Source organism: Schistocerca cancellata, unplaced genomic scaffold (assembly GCF_023864275.1).
Source record: "Schistocerca cancellata isolate TAMUIC-IGC-003103 unplaced genomic scaffold, iqSchCanc2.1 HiC_scaffold_1100, whole genome shotgun sequence".
NCBI lineage: Eukaryota > Metazoa > Arthropoda > Insecta > Orthoptera > Acrididae > Schistocerca > Schistocerca cancellata.
Window position 1 is genome coordinate 5,874,002 of NW_026047099.1, and position 15,107 is coordinate 5,889,108.

At 54.8% G+C, this 15,107-nt stretch overlaps 16 non-coding genes across 16 annotated transcripts; all 16 read right to left on the reverse strand.

The window, feature by feature from the left end:
* Positions 1-320: 320 nt before the first annotated feature.
* On the reverse strand, positions 321-440 carry LOC126155349 (5S ribosomal RNA). Its single transcript, XR_007532848.1, has one exon. It is a non-coding gene; the product is annotated as a 5S ribosomal RNA (ribosomal RNA).
* An 833-nt stretch (positions 441-1,273) lies between these two features.
* LOC126155001 (5S ribosomal RNA) lies at positions 1,274-1,393 on the reverse strand. The gene has a single exon (XR_007532522.1). It is a non-coding gene; the product is annotated as a 5S ribosomal RNA (ribosomal RNA).
* Positions 1,394-2,246: 853 nt separating this feature from the next.
* On the reverse strand, positions 2,247-2,366 carry LOC126154890 (5S ribosomal RNA). Its single transcript, XR_007532419.1, has one exon. It is a non-coding gene; the product is annotated as a 5S ribosomal RNA (ribosomal RNA).
* An 846-nt stretch (positions 2,367-3,212) lies between these two features.
* LOC126155071 (5S ribosomal RNA) lies at positions 3,213-3,332 on the reverse strand. Its single transcript, XR_007532588.1, has one exon. It is a non-coding gene; the product is annotated as a 5S ribosomal RNA (ribosomal RNA).
* Positions 3,333-4,183: 851 nt separating this feature from the next.
* Positions 4,184-4,303, reverse strand: LOC126155186 (5S ribosomal RNA). The gene has a single exon (XR_007532695.1). It is a non-coding gene; the product is annotated as a 5S ribosomal RNA (ribosomal RNA).
* Positions 4,304-5,135: 832 nt separating this feature from the next.
* Positions 5,136-5,255, reverse strand: LOC126154891 (5S ribosomal RNA). The gene has a single exon (XR_007532420.1). It is a non-coding gene; the product is annotated as a 5S ribosomal RNA (ribosomal RNA).
* Positions 5,256-6,100: 845 nt separating this feature from the next.
* On the reverse strand, positions 6,101-6,219 carry LOC126155221 (5S ribosomal RNA). Its single transcript, XR_007532728.1, has one exon. It is a non-coding gene; the product is annotated as a 5S ribosomal RNA (ribosomal RNA).
* Positions 6,220-7,073: 854 nt separating this feature from the next.
* On the reverse strand, positions 7,074-7,193 carry LOC126155245 (5S ribosomal RNA). The gene has a single exon (XR_007532750.1). It is a non-coding gene; the product is annotated as a 5S ribosomal RNA (ribosomal RNA).
* Positions 7,194-8,039: 846 nt separating this feature from the next.
* LOC126154808 (5S ribosomal RNA) lies at positions 8,040-8,158 on the reverse strand. The gene has a single exon (XR_007532342.1). It is a non-coding gene; the product is annotated as a 5S ribosomal RNA (ribosomal RNA).
* An 849-nt stretch (positions 8,159-9,007) lies between these two features.
* Positions 9,008-9,127, reverse strand: LOC126154892 (5S ribosomal RNA). The gene has a single exon (XR_007532421.1). It is a non-coding gene; the product is annotated as a 5S ribosomal RNA (ribosomal RNA).
* An 847-nt stretch (positions 9,128-9,974) lies between these two features.
* LOC126155655 (5S ribosomal RNA) lies at positions 9,975-10,093 on the reverse strand. Its single transcript, XR_007533103.1, has one exon. It is a non-coding gene; the product is annotated as a 5S ribosomal RNA (ribosomal RNA).
* Positions 10,094-10,941: 848 nt separating this feature from the next.
* Positions 10,942-11,061, reverse strand: LOC126154893 (5S ribosomal RNA). The gene has a single exon (XR_007532422.1). It is a non-coding gene; the product is annotated as a 5S ribosomal RNA (ribosomal RNA).
* Positions 11,062-11,908: 847 nt separating this feature from the next.
* Positions 11,909-12,028, reverse strand: LOC126154894 (5S ribosomal RNA). The gene has a single exon (XR_007532423.1). It is a non-coding gene; the product is annotated as a 5S ribosomal RNA (ribosomal RNA).
* An 847-nt stretch (positions 12,029-12,875) lies between these two features.
* Positions 12,876-12,995, reverse strand: LOC126154895 (5S ribosomal RNA). The gene has a single exon (XR_007532424.1). It is a non-coding gene; the product is annotated as a 5S ribosomal RNA (ribosomal RNA).
* Positions 12,996-13,842: 847 nt separating this feature from the next.
* LOC126155173 (5S ribosomal RNA) lies at positions 13,843-13,962 on the reverse strand. Its single transcript, XR_007532683.1, has one exon. It is a non-coding gene; the product is annotated as a 5S ribosomal RNA (ribosomal RNA).
* An 832-nt stretch (positions 13,963-14,794) lies between these two features.
* LOC126154896 (5S ribosomal RNA) lies at positions 14,795-14,914 on the reverse strand. The gene has a single exon (XR_007532425.1). It is a non-coding gene; the product is annotated as a 5S ribosomal RNA (ribosomal RNA).
* Between the last annotated feature and the right edge of the window lie 193 nt (positions 14,915-15,107).

The window sequence follows — 15,107 nt, forward strand, 5'->3', positions numbered from 1 at the left end:
AACGTCTGCGGGACGAGACGAGACGAGACGAGACGACTAAGGAATAAATTCGTGGTTACAAATCAAATTTGGAACTCTACATTCCAACACAACAATAGGCGGTGACGTATTTCAGAAATCACCTGCCAATTCGTACTGTTTTGTCGTTTTCAAAGTCTTCTTGGCAAACTTGGTTAGCACATTCTCCCTCAAACTGAGTTAATTACTGCATTTTCGTACCATTACAGTAGTTTAAAAGGCTTAAGGAAGCATCTTTGTCACAACAGAAACGTAGTTTGAAAATTGGGCTGGCGACATAACAAAAAAAAAAACGGGAAGGGAGCCAACAGCACCCGGGTTTCCCCAGGCGGTCATCCATCCAAGTACTAGCCGTGCCCGATGATGCTTAACTTCGGTGATCGGACGAGAACCGGTGTATTCATCATGGTATGGCCGTTGGCGCTCATCTAATGTAGGAGCACGGCAGAATTCGCGTTCGGCTTTTCTCACAACACACAAAATGTTAGTTTTCGGCCGCATTTGACGAAAGCGCTTCCTTCCGCAACCGCCAGTTCCTCGAGGACGGCGCGGGGAGGCGCGCCCGGCGTCCCAGCAGAGTGACGGCCGAATTGGCGGGCGCACCGCCGCGTGTGTGAGACGCACTGCTGCTCGTTGCACCCCCTGTCATTCGCTGGGCGCGTTCAGCCTTCGACACTAGCGGAGGACGCATCTTGTCCCTGGTGTTCAGCGGAGGGCCTGTGCGGGGTGTGGCAGTGTCGTGCTGGAGGGCGCCACTGGTAGCGATGTGGGCTTCCTCGCCTCGCCTCGCCTCACACCAGGTGTCTGCGTAGTTTGCAGTGCATTCGCACCATTCCTATCCCTGTCCCTGTCCCCGTCCCGACTTGTCCCGACTTTGCTCGACTGCCGCTCGCTGCCGCTCGGGTCGTGATCCATATGACAGCGCAAGGACGACAAACGTCTGCGGGACGAGACGAGACGAGACGAGACGACTAAGGAATAAATTCGTGGTTACAAATCAAATTTGGAACTCTACATTCCAACGCAACAATAGGCGGTGACGTATTTCAGAAATCACCTGCCAATTCGTACTGTTTTGTCGTTTTCAAAGTCTTCTTGGCAAACTTGGTTAGCACATTCTCCCTCAAACTGAGTTAATTACTGCATTTTCGTACCATTACAGTAGTTTAAAAGGCTTAAGGAAGCATCTTTGTCACAACAGAAACGTAGTTTGAAAATTGGGCTGGCGACATAACAAAAAAAAAAACGGGAAGGGAGCCAACAGCACCCGGGTTTCCCCACGCGGTCACCCATCCAAGTACTAGCCGGGCCCGATGATGCTTAACTTCGGTGATCGGACGAGAACCGGTGTATTCATCATGGTATGGCCGTTGGCGCTCATCTAATGTAGGAGCACGGCAGAATTCGCGTTCGGCTTTTCTCACAACACACAAAATGTTAGTTTTCGGCCGCATTTGACGAAAGCGCTTCCTTCCGCAACCGCCAGTTCCTCGAGGACGGCGCGGGGAGGCGCGCCCGGCGTCCCAGCAGAGTGACGGCCGAATTGGCGGGCGCACCGCCGCGTGTGTGAGACGCACTGCTGCTCGTTGCACCCCCTGTCATTCGCTGGGCGCGTTCAGCCTTCGACACTAGCGGAGGACGCATCTTGTCCCTGGTGTTCAGCGGAGGGCCTGTGCGGGGTGTGGCAGTGTCGTGCTGGAGGGCCCACTGGTAGCGATGTGGGCTTCCTCGCCTCGCCTCGCCTCGCCTCGCCTCGCCTCTTCTCACACCAGGTGTCTGCGTAGTTTGCAGTGCATTCGCACCATTACTATCCCTGTCCCTGTCCCCGTCCCGACTTGTCCCGACTTTGCTCGACTGCCGCTCGCTGCCGCTCGGGTCGTGGTCCATAGGACAGCGCAAGGACGACAAACGTCTGCGGGACGAGACGAGACGAGACGAGACGACTAAGGAATAAATTCGTGGTTACAAATCAAATTTGGAACTCTACATTCCAACACAACAATAGGCGGTGACGTATTTCAGAAATCACCTGCCAATTCGTACTGTTTTGTCGTTTTCAAAGTCTTCTTGGCAAACTTGGTTAGCACATTCTCCCTCAAACTGAGTTAATTACTGCATTTTCGTACCATTACAGTAGTTTAAAAGGCTTAAGGAAGCATCTTTGTCACAACAGAAACGTAGTTTGAAAATTGGGCTGGCGACATAACAAAAAAAAAAAACGGGAAGGGAGCCAACAGCACCCGGGTTTCCCCAGGCGGTCACCCATCCAAGTACTAGCCGGGCCCGATGATGCTTAACTTCGGTGATCGGACGAGAACCGGTGTATTCATCATGGTATGGCCGTTGGCGCTCATCTAATGTAGGAGCACGGCCGAATTCGCGTTCGGCTTTTCTCACAACACACAAAATGTTAGTTTTCGGCCGCATTTGACGAAAGCGCTTCCTTCCGCAACCGCCAGTTCCTCGAGGACGGCGCGGGGAGGCGCGCCCGGCGTCCCAGCAGAGTGACGGCCGAATTGGCGGGCGCACCGCCGCGTGTGTGAGACGCACTGCTGCTCGTTGCACCCCCTGTCATTCGCTGGGCGCGTTCAGCCTTCGACACTAGCGGAGGACGCATCTTGTCCCTGGTGTTCAGCGGAGGGCCTGTGCGGGGTGTGGCAGTGTCGTGCTGGAGGGCCCACTGGTAGCGATGTGGGCTTCCTCGCCTCGCCTCGCCTCGCCTCGCCGCGCCTCACACCAGGTGTCTGCGTTGTTTGCAGTGCATTCGCACCATTCCTATCCCTGTCCCTGTCCCCGTCCCGACTTGTCCCGACTTTGCTCGACTGCCGCTCGCTGCCGCTCGGGTCGTGGTCCATATGACAGCGCAAGGACGACAAACGTCTGCGGGACGAGACGAGACGAGACGAGACGACTAAGGAATAAATTCGTGGTTACAAATCAAATTTGGAACTCTACATTCCAACACAACAATAGGCGGTGACGTATTTCAGAAATCACCTGCCAATTCGTACTGTTTTGTCGTTTTCAAAGTCTTCTTGGCAAACTTGGTTAGCACATTCTCCCTCAAACTGAGTTAATTACTGCATTTTCGTACCATTACAGTAGTTTAAAAGGCTTAAGGAAGCATCTTTGTCACAACAGAAACGTAGTTTGAAAATTGGGCTGGCGACATAACAAAAAAAAAACGGGAAGGGAGCCAACAGCACCCGGGTTTCCCCAGGCGGTCACCCAACCAAGTACTAGCCGGGCCCGATGATGCTTAACTTCGGTGATCGGACGAGAACCGGTGTATTCATCATGGTATGGCCGTTGGCGCTCATCTAATGTAGGAGCACGGCAGAATTCGCGTTCGGCTTTTCTCACAACACACAAAATGTTAGTTTTCGGCCGCATTTGACGAAAGCGCTTCCTTCCGCAACCGCCAGTTCCTCGAGGACGGCGCGGGGAGGCGCGCCCGGCGTCCCAGCAGAGTGACGGCCGAATTGGCGGGCGCACCGCCGCGTGTGTGAGACGCACTGCTGCTCGTTGCACCCCCTGTCATTCGCTGGGCGCGTTCAGCCTTCGACACTAGCGGAGGACGCATCTTGTCCCTGGTGTTCAGCGGAGGGCCTGTGCGGGGTGTGGCAGTGTCGTGCTGGAGGGCCCACTGGTAGCGATGTGGGCTTCCTCGCCTCGCCTCGCCTCGCCTCGCCTCGCCTCTTCTCACACCAGGTGTCTGCGTAGTTTGCAGTGCATTCGCACCATTCCTATCCCTGTCCCTGTCCCCGTCCCGATTTGTCCCGACTTTGCTCGACTGCCGCTCGCTGCCGCTCGGGTCGTGGTCCATATGACAGCGCAAGGACGACAAACGTCTGCGGGACGAGACGAGACGAGACGAGACGACTAAGGAATAAATTCGTGGTTACAAATCAAATTTGGAACTCTACATTCCAACACAACAATAGGCGGTGACGTATTTCAGAAATCACCTGCCAATTCGTACTGTTTTGTCGTTTTCAAAGTCTTCTTGGCAAACTTGGTTAGCACATTCTCCCTCAAACTGAGTTAATTACTGCATTTTCGTACCATTACAGTAGTTTAAAAGGCTTAAGGAAGCATCTTTGTCACAACAGAAACGTAGTTTGAAAATTGGGCTGGCGACATAACAAAAAAAAAACGGGAAGGGAGCCAACAGCACCCGGGTTTCCCCAGGCGGTCATCCATCCAAGTACTAGCCGGGCCCGATGATGCTTAACTTCGGTGATCGGACGAGAACCGGTGTATTCATCATGGTATGGCCGTTGGCGCTCATCTAATGTAGGAGCACGGCAGAATTCGCGTTCGGCTTTTCTCACAACACACAAAATGTTAGTTTTCGGCCGCATTTGACGAAAGCGCTTCCTTCCGCAACCGCCAGTTCCTCGAGGACGGCGCGGGGAGGCGCGCCCGGCGTCCCAGCAGAGTGACGGCCGAATTGGCGGGCGCACCGCCGCGTGTGTGAGACGCACTGCTGCTCGTTGCACCCCCTGTCATTCGCTGGGCGCGTTCAGCCTTCGACACTAGCGGAGGACGCATCTTGTCCCTGGTGTTCAGCGGAGGGCCTGTGCGGGGTGTGGCAGTGTCGTGCTGGAGGGCGCCACTGGTAGCGATGTGGGCTTCCTCGCCTCGCCTCGCCTCACACCAGGTGTCTGCGTAGTTTGCAGTGCATTCGCACCATTCCTATCCCTGTCCCTGTCCCCGTCCCGACTTGTCCCGACTTTGCTCGACTGCCGCTCGCTGCCGCTCGGGTCGTGATCCATATGACAGCGCAAGGACGACAAACGTCTGCGGGACGAGACGAGACGAGACGAGACGACTAAGGAATAAATTCGTGGTTACAAATCAAATTTGGAACTCTACATTCCAACGCAACAATAGGCGGTGACGTATTTCAGAAATCACCTGCCAATTCGTACTGTTTTGTCGTTTTCAAAGTCTTCTTGGCAAACTTGGTTAGCACATTCTCCCTCAAACTGAGTTAATTACTGCATTTTCGTACCATTACAGTAGTTTAAAAGGCTTAAGGAAGCATCTTTGTCACAACAGAAACGTAGTTTGAAACTTGGGCTGGCGACATAACAAAAAAAAAACGGGAAGGGAGCCAACAGCACCCGGGTTTCCCCAGGCGGTCACCCATCCAAGTACTAGCCGGGCCCGATGATGCTTAACTTCGGTGATCGGACGAGAACCGGTGTATTCATCATGGTATGGCCGTTGGCGCTCATCTAATGTAGGAGCACGGCAGAATTCGCGTTCGGCTTTTCTCACAACAACAAAATGTTAGTTTTCGGCCGCATTTGACGAAAGCGCTTCCTTCCGCAACCGCCAGTTCCTCGAGGACGGCGCGGGGAGGCGCGCCCGGCGTCCCAGCAGAGTGACGGCCGAATTGGCGGGCGCACCGCCGCGTGTGTGAGACGCACTGCTGCTCGTTGCACCCCCTGTCATTCGCTGGGCGCGTTCATCCTTCGACACTAGCGGAGGACGCATCTTGTCCCTGGTGTTCAGCGGAGGGCCTGTGCGGGGTGTGGCAGTGTCGTGCTGGAGGGCCCACTGGTAGCGATGTGGGCTTCCTCGCCTCGCCTCGCCTCGCCTCGCCGCGCCTCACACCAGGTGTCTGCGTTGTTTGCAGTGCATTCGCACCATTCCTATCCCTGTCCCTGTCCCCGTCCCGACTTGTCCCGACTTTGCTCGACTGCCGCTCGCTTCCGCTCGGGTCGTGGTCCATATGACAGCGCAAGCACGACAAACGTCTGCGGGACGAGACGAGACGAGACGAGACGACTAAGGATTAAATTCGTGGTTACAAATCAAATTTGGAACTCTACACTCCTACACAAGAATAGGCGGTGACGTATTTCAGAAATCACCTGCCGATTCGTACTGTTTTGTCGTTTTCAAAGTCTTCTTGGCAAACTTGGTTAGCACATTCTCCCTCAAACTGAGTTAATTACTGCATTTTCGTACCATTACAGTAGTTTAAAAGGCTTAAGGAAGCATCTTTGTCACAACAGAAAGGTAGTTTGAAAATTGGGCTGGCGACATGACAAAAAAAAAACGGGAAGGGAGCCAACAGCACCCGGGTTTCCCAGGCGGTCACCCATCCAAGTACTAGCCGTGCCCGATGATGCTTAACTTCGGTGATCGGACGAGAACCTGTGTATTCATCATGGTATGGCCGTTGGCGCTCATCTAATGTAGGAGCACGGCAGAATTCGCGTTCGGCTTTTCTCCCCACACAAAATGTTAGTTTTCGGCCGCATTTGACGAAAGCGCTTCCTTCCGCAACCGCCAGTTCCTCGAGGACGGCGCGGGGAGGCGCGCCCGGCGTCCCAGCAGAGTGACGGCCGAATTGGCGGGCGCACCGCCGCGTGTGTGAGACGCACTGCTGCTCGTTGCACCCCCTGTCATTCGCTGGGCGCGTGCAGCCTTCGACGCTAGCGGAGGACGCACCTTGTCCCTGGTGTTCAGCGGAGGGCCTGTGCGGGGTGTGGCAATGTCGTGCTGGAGGGCCCACTGGTAGCGATGTGGGCTTCCTCGCTTCGCCTCGCCTCGCCTCGCCTCGGCTCGCCTCGCCTCACACCAGGTGTCTGCGTAGTTTGCAGTGCATTCGCACCATTCCTATCCCTGTCCCTGTCCCCGTCCCGACTTGTCCCGACTTTGCTCGACTGCCGCTCGCTGCCGCTCGGGTCGTGGTCCATATGACAGCGCAAGGACGACAAACGTCTGCGGGACGAGACGAGACGAGACGAGACGACTAAGGAATAAATTCGTGGTTACAAATCAAATTTGGAACTCTACATTCCAACACAACAATAGGCGGTGACGTATTTCAGAAATCACCTGCCAATTCGTACTGTTTTGTCGTTTTCAAAGTCTTCTTGGCAAACTTGGTTAGCACATTCTCCCTCAAACTGAGTTAATTACTGCATTTTCGTACCATTACAGTAGTTTAAAAGGCTTAAGGAAGCATCTTTGTCACAACAGAAACGTAGTTTGAAAATTGGGCTGGCGACATAACAAAAAAAAAACGGGAAGGGAGCCAACAGCACCCGGGTTTCCCCAGGCGGTCACCCATCCAAGTACTAGCCGAGCCCGATGATGCTTAACTTCGGTGATCGGACGAGAACCGGTGTATTCATCATGGTATGGCCGCTGGCGCTCATCTAATGTAGGAGCACGGCAGAATTCGCGTTCGGCTTTTCTCACAACAACAAAATGTTAGTTTTCGGCCGCATTTGACGAAAGCGCTTCCTTCCGCAACCGCCAGTTCCTCGAGGACGGCGCGGGGAGGCGCGCCCGGCGTCCCAGCAGAGTGACGGCCGAATTGGCGGGCGCACCGCCGCGTGTGTGAGACGCACTGCTGCTCGTTGCACCCCCTGTCATTCGCTGGGCGCGTGTAGCCTTCGACACTAGCGGAGGACGCATCTTGTCCCTGGTGTTCAGCGGAGGGCCTGTGCGGGGTGTGGCAGTGTCGTGCTGGAGGGCCCACTGGTAGCGATGTGGGCTTCCTCGCCTCGCCTCGCCTCGCCTCGCCGCGCCTCACACCAGGTGTCTGCGTTGTTTGCAGTGCATTCGCACCATTCCTATCCCTGTCCCTGTCCCCGTCCCGACTTGTCCCGACTTTGCTCGACTGCCGCTCGCTGCCGCTCAGGTCGTGGTCCATATGACAGCGCAAGCACGACAAACGTCTGCGGGACGAGACGAGACGAGACGAGACGACTAAGGATTAAATTCGTGGTTACAAATCAAATTTGGAACTCTACACTCCTACACAACAATAGGCGGTGACGTATTTCAGAAATCACCTGCCGATTCGTACTGTTTTGTCGTTTTCAAAGTCTTCTTGGCAAACTTGGTTAGCACATTCTCCCTCAAACTGAGTTAATTACTGCATTTTCGTACCATTACAGTAGTTTAAAAGGCTTAAGGAAGCATCTTTGTCACAACAGAAACGTAGTTTGAAAATTGGGCTGGCGACATGACAAAAAAAAAAACAGGAAGGGAGCCAACAGCACCCGGGTTTCCCAGGCGGTCACCCATCCAAGTACTAGCCGGGCCCGATGATGCTTAACTTCTGTGATCGGACGAGAACCGGTGTATTCATCATGGTATGGCCGTTGGCGCTCATCTAATGTAGGAGCACGGCAGAATTCGCGTTCGGCTTTTCTCACAACACACAAAATGTTAGTTTTCGGCCGCATTTGACGAAAGCGCTTCCTTCCGCAACCGCCAGTTCCTCGAGGACGGCGCGGGGAGGCGCGCCCGGCGTCCCAGCAGAGTGACGGCCGAATTGGCGGGCGCACCGCCGCGTGTGTGAGACGCACTGCTGCTCGTTGCACCCCCTGTCATTCGCTGGGCGCGTTCAGCTTTCGACACTAGCGGAGGACGCATCTTGTCCCTGGTGTTCAGCGGAGGGCCTGTGCGGGGTGTGGCAGTGTCGTGCTGGAGGGCCCACTGGTAGCGATTGGGCTTCCTCGCCTCGCCTCGCCTCGCCTCGCCGCGCCTCACACCAGGTGTCTGCGTTGTTTGCAGTGCATTCGCACCATTCCTATCCCTGTCCCTGTCCCCGTCCCGACTTGTCCCGACTTTGCTCGACTGCCGCTCGCTGCCGCTCGGGTCGTGGTCCATATGACAGCGCAAGCACGACAAACGTCTGCGGGACGTTTGACGAGACGAGACGAGACGACTAAGGATTAAATTCGTGGTTACAAATCAAATTTGGAACTCTACACTCCTACACAACAATAGGCGGTGACGTATATCAGAAATCACCTGCCAATTCGTACTGTTTTGTCGTTTTCAAAGTCTTCTTGGCAAACTTGGTTAGCACATTCTCCCTCAAACTGAGTTAATTACTGCATTTTCGTACCATTACAGTAGTTTAAAAGGCTTAAGGAAGCATCTTTGTCACAACAGAAACGTAGTTTGAAAATTGGGCTGGCGACATAACAAAAAAAAAAAACGGGAAGGGAGCCAACAGCACCCGGGTTTCCCCAGGCGGTCACCCATCCAAGTACTAGCCGGGCCCGATGATGCTTAACTTCGGTGATCGGACGAGAACCGGTGTATTCATCATGGTATGGCCGTTGGCGCTCATCTAATGTAGGAGCACGGCAGAATTCGCGTTCGGCTTTTCTCACAACACACAAAATGTTAGTTTTCGGCCGCATTTGACGAAAGCGCTTCCTTCCGCAACCGCCAGTTCCTCGAGGACGGCGCGGGGAGGCGCGCCCGGCGTCCCAGCAGAGTGACGGCCGAATTGGCGGGCGCACCGCCGCGTGTGTGAGACGCACTGCTGCTCGTTGCACCCCCTGTCATTCGCTGGGCGCGTTCAGCCTTCGACACTAGCGGAGGACGCATCTTGTCCCTGGTGTTCAGCGGAGGGCCTGTGCGGGGTGTGGCAGTGTCGTGCTGGAGGGCCCACTGGTAGCGATGTGGGCTTCCTCGCCTCGCCTCGCCTCGCCTCGCCGCGCCTCACACCAGGTGTCTGCGTTGTTTGCAGTGCATTCGCACCATTCCTATCCCTGTCCCTGTCCCCGTCCCGACTTGTCCCGACTTTGCTCGACTGCCGCTCGCTGCCGCTCGGGTCGTGGTCCATATGACAGCGCAAGCACGACAAACGTCTGCGGGACGAGACGAGACGAGACGAGACGACTAAGGATTAAATTCGTGGTTACAAATCAAATTTGGAACTCTACACTCCTACACAAGAATAGGCGGTGACGTATTTCAGAAATCACCTGCCGATTCGTACTGTTTTGTCGTTTTCAAAGTCTTCTTGGCAAACTTGGTTAGCACATTCTCCCTCAAACTGAGTTAATTACTGCATTTTCGTACCATTACAGTAGTTTAAAAGGCTTAAGGAAGCATCTTTGTCACAACAGAAACGTAGTTTGAAAATTGGGCTGGCGACATGACAAAAAAAAAAACAGGAAGGGAGCCAACAGCACCCGGGTTTCCCAGGCGGTCACCCATCCAAGTACTAGCCGGGCCCGATGATGCTTAACTTCGGTGATCGGACGAGAACCGGTGTATTCATCATGGTATGGCCGTTGGCGCTCATCTAATGTAGGAGCACGGCAGAATTCGCGTTCGGCTTTTCTCACAACACACAAAATGTTAGTTTTCGGCCGCATTTGACGAAAGCGCTTCCTTCCGCAACCGCCAGTTCCTCGAGGACGGCGCGGGGAGGCGCGCCCGGCGTCCCAGCAGAGTGACGGCCGAATTGGCGGGCGCACCGCCGCGTGTGTGAGACGCACTGCTGCTCGTTGCACCCCCTGTCATTCGCTGGGCGCGTTCAGCCTTCGACACTAGCGGAGGACGCATCTTGTCCCTGGTGTTCAGCGGAGGGCCTGTGCGGGGTGTGGCAGTGTCGTGCTGGAGGGCCCACTGGTAGCGATGTGGGCTTCCTCGCCTCGCCTCGCCTCGCCTCGCCGCGCCTCACACCAGGTGTCTGCGTTGTTTGCAGTGCATTCGCACCATTCCTATCCCTGTCCCTGTCCCCGTCCCGACTTGTCCCGACTTTGCTCGACTGCCGCTCGCTGCCGCTCGGGTCGTGGTCCATATGACAGCGCAAGCACGACAAACGTCTGCGGGACGAGACGAGACGAGACGAGACGACTAAGGATTAAATTCGTGGTTACAAATCAAATTTGGAACTCTACACTCCTACACAACAATAGGCGGTGACGTATATCAGAAATCACCTGCCAATTCGTACTGTTTTGTCGTTTTCAAAGTCTTCTTGGCAAACTTGGTTAGCACATTCTCCCTCAAACTGAGTTAATTACTGCATTTTCGTACCATTACAGTAGTTTAAAAGGCTTAAGGAAGCATCTTTGTCACAACAGAAACGTAGTTTGAAAATTGGGCTGGCGACATAACAAAAAAAAAAAACGGGAAGGGAGCCAACAGCACCCGGGTTTCCCCAGGCGGTCACCCATCCAAGTACTAGCCGGGCCCGATGATGCTTAACTTCGGTGATCGGACGAGAACCGGTGTATTCATCATGGTATGGCCGTTGGCGCTCATCTAATGTAGGAGCACGGCAGAATTCGCGTTCGGCTTTTCTCACAACACACAAAATGTTAGTTTTCGGCCGCATTTGACGAAAGCGCTTCCTTCCGCAACCGCCAGTTCCTCGAGGACGGCGCGGGGAGGCGCGCCCGGCGTCCCAGCAGAGTGACGGCCGAATTGGCGGGCGCACCGCCGCGTGTGTGAGACGCACTGCTGCTCGTTGCACCCCCTGTCATTCGCTGGGCGCGTTCAGCCTTCGACACTAGCGGAGGACGCATCTTGTCCCTGGTGTTCAGCGGAGGGCCTGTGCGGGGTGTGGCAGTGTCGTGCTGGAGGGCCCACTGGTAGCGATGTGGGCTTCCTCGCCTCGCCTCGCCTCGCCTCGCCGCGCCTCACACCAGGTGTCTGCGTTGTTTGCAGTGCATTCGCACCATTCCTATCCCTGTCCCTGTCCCCGTCCCGACTTGTCCCGACTTTGCTCGACTGCCACTCGCTGCCGCTCGGGTCGTGGTCCATATGACAGCGCAAGCACGACAAACGTCTGCGGGACGAGACGAGACGAGACGAGACGACTAAGGATTAAATTCGTGGTTACAAATCAAATTTGGAACTCTACACTCCTACACAACAATAGGCGGTGACGTATATCAGAAATCACCTGCCAATTCGTACTGTTTTGTCGTTTTCAAAGTCTTCTTGGCAAACTTGGTTAGCACATTCTCCCTCAAACTGAGTTAATTACTGCATTTTCGTACCATTACAGTAGTTTAAAAGGCTTAAGGAAGCATCTTTGTCACAACAGAAACGTAGTTTGAAAATTGGGCTGGCGACATAACAAAAAAAAAAACGGGAAGGGAGCCAACAGCACCCGGGTTTCCCCAGGCGGTCACCCATCCAAGTACTAGCCGGGCCCGATGATGCTTAACTTCGGTGATCGGACGAGAACCGGTGTATTCATCATGGTATGGCCGTTGGCGCTCATCTAATGTAGGAGCACGGCAGAATTCGCGTTCGGCTTTTCTCACAACACACAAAATGTTAGTTTTCGGCCGCATTTGACGAAAGCGCTTCCTTCCGCAACCGCCAGTTCCTCGAGGACGGCGCGGGGAGGCGCGCCCGGCGTCCCAGCAGAGTGACGGCCGAATTGGCGGGCGCACCGCCGCGTGTGTGAGACGCACTGCTGCTCGTTGCACCCCCTGTCATTCGCTGGGCGCGTTCAGCCTTCGACACTAGCGGAGGACGCATCTTGTCCCTGGTGTTCAGCGGAGGGCCTGTGCGGGGTGTGGCAGTGTCGTGCTGGAGGGCCCACTGGTAGCGATGTGGGCTTCCTCGCCTCGCCTCGCCTCGCCTCGCCGCGCCTCACACCAGGTGTCTGCGTTGTTTGCAGTGCATTCGCACCATTCCTATCCCTGTCCCTGTCCCCGTCCCGACTTGTCCCGACTTTGCTCGACTGCCGCTCGCTGCCGCTCGGGTCGTGGTCCATATGACAGCGCAAGCACGACAAACGTCTGCGGGACGAGACGAGACGAGACGAGACGACTAAGGATTAAATTCGTGGTTACAAATCAAATTTGGAACTCTACACTCCTACACAACAATAGGCGGTGACGTATATCAGAAATCACCTGCCAATTCGTACTGTTTTGTCGTTTTCAAAGTCTTCTTGGCAAACTTGGTTAGCACATTCTCCCTCAAACTGAGTTAATTACTGCATTTTCGTACCATTACAGTAGTTTAAAAGGCTTAAGGAAGCATCTTTGTCACAACAGAAACGTAGTTTGAAAATTGGGCTGGCGACATAACAAAAAAAAAAACGGGAAGGGAGCCAACAGCACCCGGGTTTCCCCAGGCGGTCACCCATCCAAGTACTAGCCGGGCCCGATGATGCTTAACTTCGGTGATCGGACGAGAACCGGTGTATTCATCATGGTATGGCCGTTGGCGCTCATCTAATGTAGGAGCACGGCAGAATTCGCATTCGGCTTTTCTCACAACACACAAAATGTTAGTTTTCGGCCGCATTTGACGAAAGCGCTTCCTTCCGCAACCGCCAGTTCCTCGAGGACGGCGCGGGGAGGCGCGCCCGGCGTCCCAGCAGAGTGACGGCCGAATTGGCGGGCGCACCGCCGCGTGTGTGAGACGCACTGCTGCTCGTTGCACCCCCTGTCATTCGCTGGGCGCGTTCAGCCTTCGACACTAGCGGAGGACGCATCTTGTCCCTGGTGTTCAGCGGAGGGCCTGTGCGGGGTGTGGCAGTGTCGTGCTGGAGGGCCCACTGGTAGCGATGTGGGCTTCCTCGCCTCGCCTCGCCTCGCCTCGCCGCGCCTCACACCAGGTGTCTGCGTTGTTTGCAGTGCATTCGCACCATTCCTATCCCTGTCCCTGTCCCCGTCCCGACTTGTCCCGACTTTGCTCGACTGCCGCTCGCTGCCGCTCGGGTCGTGGTCCATATGACAGCGCAAGCACGACAAACGTCTGCGGGACGAGACGAGACGAGACGAGACGACTAAGGATTAAATTCGTGGTTACAAATCAAATTTGGAACTCTACACTCCTACACAACAATAGGCGGTGACGTATATCAGAAATCACCTGCCAATTCGTACTGTTTTGTCGTTTTCAAAGTCTTCTTGGCAAACTTGGTTAGCACATTCTCCCTCAAACTGAGTTAATTACTGCATTTTCGTACCATTACAGTAGTTTAAAAGGCTTAAGGAAGCATCTTTGTCACAACAGAAACGTAGTTTGAAAATTGGGCTGGCGACATAACAAAAAAAAAAACGGGAAGGGAGCCAACAGCACCCGGGTTTCCCCAGGCGGTCACCCATCCAAGTACTAGCCGGGCCCGATGATGCTTAACTTCGGTGATCGGACGAGAACCGGTGTATTCATCATGGTACGGCCGTTGGCGCTCATCTAATGTAGGAGCACGGCAGAATTCGCGTTCGGCTTTTCTCACAACACACAAAATGTTAGTTTTCGGCCGCATTTGACGAAAGCGCTTCCTTCCGCAACCGCCAGTTCCTCGAGGACGGCGCGGGGAGGCGCGCCCGGCGTCCCAGCAGAGTGACGGCCGAATTGGCGGGCGCACCGCCGCGTGTGTGAGACGCACTGCTGCTCGTTGCACCCCCTGTCATTCGCTGGGCGCGTTCAGCCTTCGACACTAGCGGAGGACGCATCTTGTCCCTGGTGTTCAGCGGAGGGCCTGTGCGGGGTGTGGCAGTGTCGTGCTGGAGGGCGCCACTGGTAGCGATGTGGGCTTCCTCGCCTCGCCTCGCCTCACACCAGGTGTCTGCGTAGTTTGCAGTGCATTCGCACCATTCCTATCCCTGTCCCTGTCCCCGTCCCGACTTGTCCCGACTTTGCTCGACTGCCGCTCGCTGCCGCTCGGGTCGTGATCCATATGACAGCGCAAGGACGACAAACGTCTGCGGGACGAGACGAGACGAGACGAGACGACTAAGGAATAAATTCGTGGTTACAAATCAAATTTGGAACTCTACATTCCAACGCAACAATAGGCGGTGACGTATTTCAGAAATCACCTGCCAATTCGTACTGTTTTGTCGTTTTCAAAGTCTTCTTGGCAAACTTGGTTAGCACATTCTCCCTCAAACTGAGTTAATTACTGCATTTTCGTACCATTACAGTAGTTTAAAAGGCTTAAGGAAGCATCTTTGTCACAACAGAAACGTAGTTTGAAAATTGGGCTGGCGACATAACAAAAAAAAAACGGGAAGGGAGCCAACAGCACCCGGGTTTCCCCAGGCGGTCACCCATCCAAGTACTAGCCGGGCCCGATGATGCTTAACTTCGGTGATCGGACGAGAACCGGTGTATTCATCATGGTATGGCCGTTGGCGCTCATCTAATGTAGGAGCACGGCAGAATTCGCGTTCGGCTTTTCTCACAACAACAAAATGTTAGTTTTCGGCCGCATTTGACGAAAGCGCTTCCTTCCGCAACCGCCAGTTCCTCGAGGACGGCGCGGGGAGGCGCGCCCGGCGTCCCAGCAGAGTGACGGCCGAATTGGCGGGCGCACCGCCGCGTGTGTG